This window comes from Malurus melanocephalus, unplaced genomic scaffold, assembly GCF_030028575.1.
Source record: "Malurus melanocephalus ecotype Western Australia unplaced genomic scaffold, MMel_1.1 scaffold_352, whole genome shotgun sequence".
In the NCBI taxonomy this organism is placed as follows: domain Eukaryota; kingdom Metazoa; phylum Chordata; class Aves; order Passeriformes; family Maluridae; genus Malurus; species Malurus melanocephalus.
In genome coordinates, this window is record NW_026623584.1 from 726,105 (window position 1) to 734,273 (window position 8,169).

The 8,169-nt window shown below is 37.7% G+C and overlaps 1 protein-coding gene across 6 annotated transcripts in view; it reads left to right on the top strand.

Annotated features, from left to right (window-relative positions):
* The window catches only part of SPOCK3 (SPARC (osteonectin), cwcv and kazal like domains proteoglycan 3), a 327,128-nt gene that overhangs the window by 269,458 nt on the left and 49,501 nt on the right, over nt 1-8,169 (top strand). The window contains exon 1 of one of the 6 annotated variants that reach the window (XM_057378295.1): nt 5,528-7,145. The exons of the other annotated variants lie outside the window; for them this stretch is intronic. The gene's annotated coding sequence lies outside the window, so the exon portion shown is untranslated. Of the gene's footprint in view, nt 1-5,527; nt 7,146-8,169 lie in introns of those variants that run through there. 6 annotated transcript variants of the gene reach the window in all.

The following is an 8,169-nucleotide window of genomic DNA, read 5'->3' on the forward strand; positions in this document are numbered from 1 at the left end:
AAGACTTTGGCTCCCTTTTAAGTTGTAAAGACTTAGATCTTTCAGAGGCATGACATTAGGCCAAATTTGTAGCTACCCATCTCTGATGTCTGAAAACATGAGCCTAGTTTCTTTTATTTCTCACATAAAACATTTTGATAAAGGATATCTTTCTTCAAAAATGGCACCTTACTATGAACATTTTTAGGCATTATTAGAATTATTTAGATTTTATTAACTCCTCTCTAACAGTCTCAATGTCAATGAATACATTRGAAGTGTTTCATAATATATGCTCTATTAAGAAGATAAAGCTTGATAGGATATCTGATATATAATGACCAATCTATGTCCAATATATGTCTCATATATAATAAAATATATTGTATCCAATGCTTTGGATATAATACATAAAACATTTTACAGGAAAACATAAGTTTCTCAATAAATAATATTTAAAAAAGCCTGAAATATGAACTAATATAATGCAGAATGTTTCTATATTGGATAAATYGGATTAAAAATTGTTTTAAGTATTTGAGTAAACTTTATCATTTTGATTGGTTTTTGGCAAAACAGGAAAAAACTAAACCCAGTTTTGCACAAGAAAATCTAAAGAAAAGCAAAGCCATGTAAAATGTTAAAAAAAACAAACATGAAAAATATCTCAAGGTTAGAAATTTGTCTATAAATAATTTTCCTGCTTGCAACATGTATGGGCTAGGGMTATTGTTAAGAGAGACGTTCAAGAATTTCAAGAACCCTGTCTGCCGTAGCCCTCGCTATCTTACAGCTGTGTGTGGGGGCTGGGCTCGGACACAGCCTGGGCTCAGAGGGTCAAAATAGCGCAGACTCGAGCTGGGCTGACGCATCCAGTCATGGGACTGGATAAATGAAAGTATTCTACCAATAAAAGACAAAAACATGCTGCATGGACATTGGAGGCTGCCTAGCCATGTGATCTGGCTGAGGCATGTTTGATTGGTGTGATTCTATGTGCGGGAAGATAAGAAAGTGCATAATAAAGCATGCAGTAGTAGCTCGGGGGCTAGAGAGAGCTGGGATCACTAAGAGGAGAGCTGAATATCACTACAGAAGAAAAGAGCTGCTAAATCACTRTAGCAAAAAGAGCTGAAATCCGAAGATTAATAAAGAAGAACCTGTCTGCGCCTCTCGTGTCGTCTTTCCCGCGGGGTGCGGCGGGACCGGGGCTTCGGGCAGTTACACCCTGTCTCTTCAAAATAAGATGTAAGAACAGACAATGGCTTATGGTCAGGGAGAGTAAATATTAGGAAAGAGATTAATTAGCATGCCAAAGAACTTCACTAAGATGAGGAGGCTACAATGGGGCTGAAAATCTCCAGCTGTGCAGAGCTCTCAGGAAGGAGGAAGAAGTGGTAAATGAAGAATCAAAAAGGGTTCCCTACCTGTTTAATCAACTACAATGATTAGAACAATTTATGTTTTTTCAAACTGTGTTCCGAATGCAGAGACTTTTTTTAAAAGATGCTGGTGATCTACAGAGTAAAAAACCCAGGAGAGTGCATTTCAGAGGGAAAATTTTTAAAAACCTAAACTCTTCTGCTGATGTGTAATATGCAATTTTTTCATGTTATTTTCATTCTTATTCAAAAGAATGAAGAGCTAAAAGTTTCCTTACTTCATCTTCTAGTTTTGTCTGTAATATAATTACTTACTCAGGTAAGTTATGCAAATGAATTTGCAAAATGATTCTTATAACTTACTTCAGGCTTGAAAATCCATAGTGAAATAAGRTCACCCATACCAAATAAACCAAATATACTTTTCATATCATATTGTCATCCACTGTACCTTTTGTTGATCATAACTCAAATTGTAAATCTGTATTTCTGACCAATATTTGAGCAAACAGRAAACTTTCAGCACATAAAAATAGAACAAGTACCACATCGTCTTTGCTTATCCTTATTTCTCAATTTTGCGTGAGAACAAAAAACATGTGGAGGACCTTCTTCAGTCACACACTGGAAAACATAAACTAAAGGGGGTATGAATTAGAAAACTGCTGACCTACTTCTTAAACTTCTAGGATACTAGGATACTTAATTACAGAAAATGGTGAGAAAGAYGAGAAAGAAATTTAGGGAAGTCAAAGCTCATAATTGGTACCTATGTCCTACCCAGCTTCTGAATTGTCTGAATTGCTTCTATTGAGATTTTATAGTGTGAGATGGTTAAAGCAGGTCACCATCCAACACATAAACTGCAACAAGATGTTGAACATTTTGGTTCTTAAATGAAGCCAAATCTGAAAATTCAGCCATAGTTCTTAAAGCTGAGTACTTCTGTATAAGGCACATATAAACTACTTGGAGATGTTGAAAGTGGGAAAATGTTTTTTCAAGGAGATTCTGAATRACACGAGAAGGCCTTAATAGTCATTGGTTTAAAGGCTCCATCAATCTTTTGATGTTATGACTGTTTCATTCACAGAAAATCTACTGCGTACAAAGTTTGCTTTGAAAGGGTGTGTCTGGGACTAGAACACAGGGAGATATTTGCCTTTTTCTGGAAGCTCTGATGTATGCCAGATAAAMCTCCTGGGTAGGAAGTCTTCTGGATCTACTGAGAACAGTCAGATGAGAAGACTTTCCAATTTATAAGAATAAACTGCATCTAAAAGAATTGATACATAAACATAGAAGATTGTCCTTGGTATCAAAACACTGCTTATTGCTGTGTTGCAAATTCTAAAATAAGGTTTAAATTGTTCACTACACAAGAAAAGAGTTGTGAATTTTTGAACTTTAACAAATACAAAAACTCACTGTATGCTTTTCTAGAGACATAAACTTAATTTTGACAATGACAACTTAATATATTCAGTAGTCAAAGCAAAGAATTAAGATTTTATCTCTAGATGAGGTGTTTTTCTTGAATAGGCTTGGTCAAACCTGACTTGCTTAAGTTTGTTGGGGAAGTTCTGCAGTTTTTGTTATATAAAAAAGCCAGATCCTTCAGTGTTTAACAACTTTGGATGAAGATGAACTCAAATCCCAAAAATTTGTCCTATTTTGGAAGGCCTGAGTTCCAGGATTAATCTTTGTGAATTCCTATTGCATCTGCTGTGGTTGTTGGAGCTACAAAGAACATCAGAAAGATTAGATGAGATAGGAGGCAGAGATGTCACACCGTTAGGATGTTTCTGTTTCAGTTGTAAGCTTGTGAAGACTTTGCTTAGGCCTGTCCTGAGATGGTCTTCTGCCTCTGACTTTGGACAGATCCACAGAACAATGCCTTTTTCTGAAGAATATATAAGCTGTCAATAAAAACACATGGATGTGTCCTTAATGCTGTCCATCTGAGTAACCATGCTCTCTGGATTGGATCTTTGTGGTTTCTGGCTTTTTGACAGTACTTGTGTAAACAGAGGTCCACAGGTGTTTAGCAATCGAATGAAATTCATGAAGAATGAGACATGAAATATGAACACCCTGGAGCATTTACCCTAAAGGAAAAATATTAAGGATTAAATTGCAGTCCTAGCAGAAAAATAGGGAAAGCCATAGAAGACAAATACATTAAATCTTGAAGCCTGAAGTGGCCTGAAGATGAAAGCCAAAGGAGAATGGGCAATGAATGGTTCAAATCAGTTCAAGACACAAGTAGCAAAAGTCAAAGAGAAGTTGAGATTCAGCTAGCAAAAGACATGAAGGTTAATAAATATTAGTATGAAGAAGATGAAAGGAAGTGTCCCATTGTGGTGGAAGGACGTAGTAAGTAGAGAAATGGAAAAGAAYAATAATTTAAAACCTATGTTCCAATCACTAGTGGCAGGTAGTTGGTTAGCTCAGTCATCACAGCAACATCAAGAAAAAAAAAGGGCTTAGATAAGACTATGTAACACATCCATTTTGTATTTTTTTGTAAAAATATGATTGTTGTAATCATTTTTTGAATTCTGCCCCAGAATATTCACAGAATCGTTTGAAAGGACCTCAGAATTGTTTGTCATTGCTTTTGAGAAACGGTAGAGAAAAGCAGATACCAGGTAACTGTAAAAAACTGAAGCAAATTGAAGGGTTTTTTTACAAAAGAGACCTTCAAAAGARTGGGTTGAAAAAGGGTCAGAAAATGAAACTCTTGTCATTCTAGTCTTAGTTTCTGAAAAATACCGGGAAAGGTAAATTATGTCTTAATGTCTGGAAGATACCAAAGAAGATGTAAATCCTATCAAACCAAAATAATTTATGAAGTAAATCTTCTGCTCTGTTCAGTGGTGTTCCAGTGTTCCAGACATTGACAATGAAAAAAACACATAGTCCAATTTGGAAGCTTTAGTGGGATAATAAAGTGATTAGAGATCTCAAAACTATGGTATAAGATTAAAAGATCAGGGTAAAAATATGGTAATAAACATATCAGAAGGGTGAAATACAGACTAGAGTTACAGTAGTTTCCGATATGGGAAAGACTGCTGATCAGAGGAAGAGAGTAACTTGTTCTTCATGCTTTTTGTGAATAGGATCCACCATAAGCTATAAGTTTAAATTGCAGCAAGATCAACTTGTTCCAGGTATTGCAAACTTGTAAAGTTCCTCTAGTAAAAATCACTGACATAGATCAGTTTGGACTTTCTATCACTGACAGACTCCCTGGATGGTGATTCTGTGGTCTAGAAGTAGATTTGGATTGACATCTGTCAGCAGTGACAAGGTATATCTGGCTTTGCTTGTGGGCARGGGGATATCTAGATGTTCTTTTGGGATTCCCTTCAATATAAGTTTATTCAAATATAATAACACAGCCCTTGTAGTTAAAATAGTTTCATAAACTTAACTCCATGCTTTATTGYCTTAAGTAAACACATTCTTCATTTGCAGGAAGTGAGTAAAGCATTTTTGTGACACAATGTTCAGGGCATAAATTTCTTTGCATTTCTTATTTCTCAGCATGTCCGCATTTGTCCTTTTGTTCCATCAGTAACCTATGCACACAAACCTTTCTTTCAAAATATGTCTTGGGGCTTTTATTGTATAATTACAACATTCTTTCATACAACATATATGTGCACAAAACACATATTTAAACATATACTCCCTCTTGTTTTTTCTCTTTCCATCCTTTTCCTTGTGCAACAACCATATTGCTCACACCAGAATTATAACTGAGAAGTATATTGCAAGCTACACCATCTTCCTTGCTACCTCCCCATAGGCTCCATCAGCTAGTCAGATGTAAAGACACCTGAGTAGTTATGATTCTAAATTACTAAGCCTTAATATTAAAATGTTACCAAAAAAAAAAAAAAAAAAGAAAATGGATAATATTTTGGATTTGGGAAGAACTTCTGGTTAATAACAGTGATGCAGTGATGCCTCTTGACTGGACAGTGATGAAGAGCTGTGAGGCACAGTTTCTAAACTCCCAGTTTAATATTATGTTCGTGTTACCATTAGTATTATTCTCTTACTACTGTGGCAGTAACAGATTCCCTGTCACCTCTTAAAGATACTATTGTTAAACACATCAATACGTAACAATACATACATTTTCTGTAAGAAATTCTTGAACATTCAAAATAAAGAGTACTTCTCAAAATACGTAAGTTTARTCTTTGAAGAGAAGTGAAATTATTGAGGAAAAAAAAAGAAAACTTCTTAGTTTTGTCTCTTCAAAATGCCATTTCAATCAAGTATCATTGTGTGCTTGAATAAATGGAATTACCAACTTGTGTAAAGTCCTTGATCAGAATGAGGCTCTTAAACCAATTATGTGGAGATCAGAGTGCTTAAAATTGTAAGGAATAAATTTAGAATTATTAAAGGCTTCAAATAGCTTGGCTCAGGCAAAATTACATATAATTGATCATTAGTATGTGTTGTCAGGATAAACTGCAGTCATAGGTGCTGAAGATCTCTTTTTTGACAAATTGCAGTGAAACTTTTGTAAAACTCAAACCTTTTCTAAGGATTTTTACTGAATGCAAATTCTAGCCACTTTTATTCCTCTTTGCTAAGTATAGAAAGATGAACAATAAGTTAAAAGTACTAACTAATACCTGGATGATATTGTCAAACACACATGAAGCAAAACAAAACCAAAATATGCCTTGATTGCTGGGTAAGTGAAAACACAGATGCAGAAGCTGGGATGCTGTTAAAAAAGTTTAAATAAGAAATTCTTTAAAAAAACGAAATCACTGCCTTTATAGAGAAATCTATTCTTTGCCAAAGGGCAAAGCAATTTGTAGGAAATTAACATTAAGACTGACAAATACAAACTGGGTTGTCAGAGAATGATTGTATAAAGGACTGACTCTATAACCCACCCTGAGAATAACATGACTCTTTTATTGATTCTTATTTAGCGTCTGTGCAGTCCCTCTATTCCTTAGCTTTGAATTTTGTGATTCATTTATTATAGAATATAATATCATTCTGGATAGGTAGTATTTTCAGAGTCAGGCACATAAATCATAATCTGGCAATCATTCTCTCTATCTGTCGTACGGGTGACAGGATTTTCATTGATTTTAGTGATACAAATTTAAGGACAAAATGGCATGTATTATGTAGTGTATGAYATAGGCTATTTGATTTAATTAATACTTTACTATCTGTCTGTCGTTACTGTTTATGACCAAAATCAAAACTTGCTAGGATCAGTTGCAATCTCATAATCACGTCTTTTAGCATGAAGTGGCATTTTCCTGCCATCAGAGAAACTCTTGATGGACTTGACCCTAGTTCCAAGTCTGAAAGTAACTAATTTTTGACCACAGAAAATACTTTCAGCTACTACACTGGGAGTCTTGTGTTCTTAACATACTTGGCAACCTCGTGGTGGGTTAGTTTTGGCTAACAGCCAAATGTTTACCCAGCTGCTCCCAGCCCCTCTCCCCAGCAGGACAAGTATAGGAAAAACCGGAGTGAGAGTGCTCATGGGTTAACATAAAAACAGGAGTATTGTTTACCGATTACTGTTGCAAACAATGCAAACTTGACTGGAAGAAGATTAATTTATTGCCAATTAAAATTAAAATGTAATAGCTAGTTTGAGCAGTGGTAAAGAAGACACACGTTAAAACAACAGCTTTTCTCCCTTTTTTTCCCAGGCTCAACTTCATTCCAGACTCCCCTCTCCCTGACCAGCACAGGGAGAATTGAGGGCATGTACAGTCAGTATGTAACAGTTTCTCTTCACTGCACCTTCCTTCTCACAATTTTCCTCTGCTCTGGCATGGCTTTTCCATGGGCTGCGGTTCTTGCCTTAGCCTGGGCTTGCCAGTTTCTTTGGGTATATCCCTTTGCTCTGGTATGGGATCATCCAGAGTCTGCAGCGCTCTGCCGTGGACAGCACCTTCTCACCTCTCTCTGACCCTGGTGTTCCCCGTTGTTCCTCACCGTTTGTTCTCTCTTCCTCCCTCCGCACAGCATTTTCTGCCCTTTCTTAGCTGCGCTTCGCCGAAGGGCTTAGCTGTGGCCGCAGCGTCACCACTGTGGAGCTGGCTGGAGCCAGCTGTTCCCARCACGGGAGAGCCCCACACCTCTTCCCACAGAGGCCACTCGGCAGTCTCTGCCCCACTCCCTCTACCGAAACCTTGCAACACGCAGCTAATACAAACCTCAAAAGCAGAGTTTATTCAAGTCTAGGGAATAAGGCTAAAATTAAAAATTAGATTAATTAGGTCAACAGGATGGCAGATGGAATTAAAAATTAAATATGGAGGCAGCTATGCCGGAAAGGTAATTGAACTATTTACGCACCTTGCCCAATTCTAAATTAAATTTAACTAATCCGGGCAAGCAACCAAATGTCACTGAAGGCTTTGAGTTAACATACAGTTGCTGTTTAAAAGACAAATGCCAGAAAGAGAGGAAAGAGTGCACGATCCTTGCAAAAGGGCATAACACGAGCAGGCGGCATCACGATGTGCCTCCATCAGCGCTCAGAGGCGATCCGCGAGCTTGTGTCTCTCCTTGCCCCGAGGGCGTGGGAAGTTCTATGCTGACACGGCTGGGAGTTTTGAAGGATCGCGTCCGCCGGGAGCTTCTCGCCGGTCTAACTCGGGGTGCGAGGTGCTACCGCAGCTGCAGCGAAGTTCCAGCGGCATCCACCCCCACCTGGAGGAGGCGGCGGCGGCAAAGCGCGGCAGCTGCGGRGCCGGGCGGGGCGCGGATGGCTCTGTCCGTGCTCCGGTCCCGC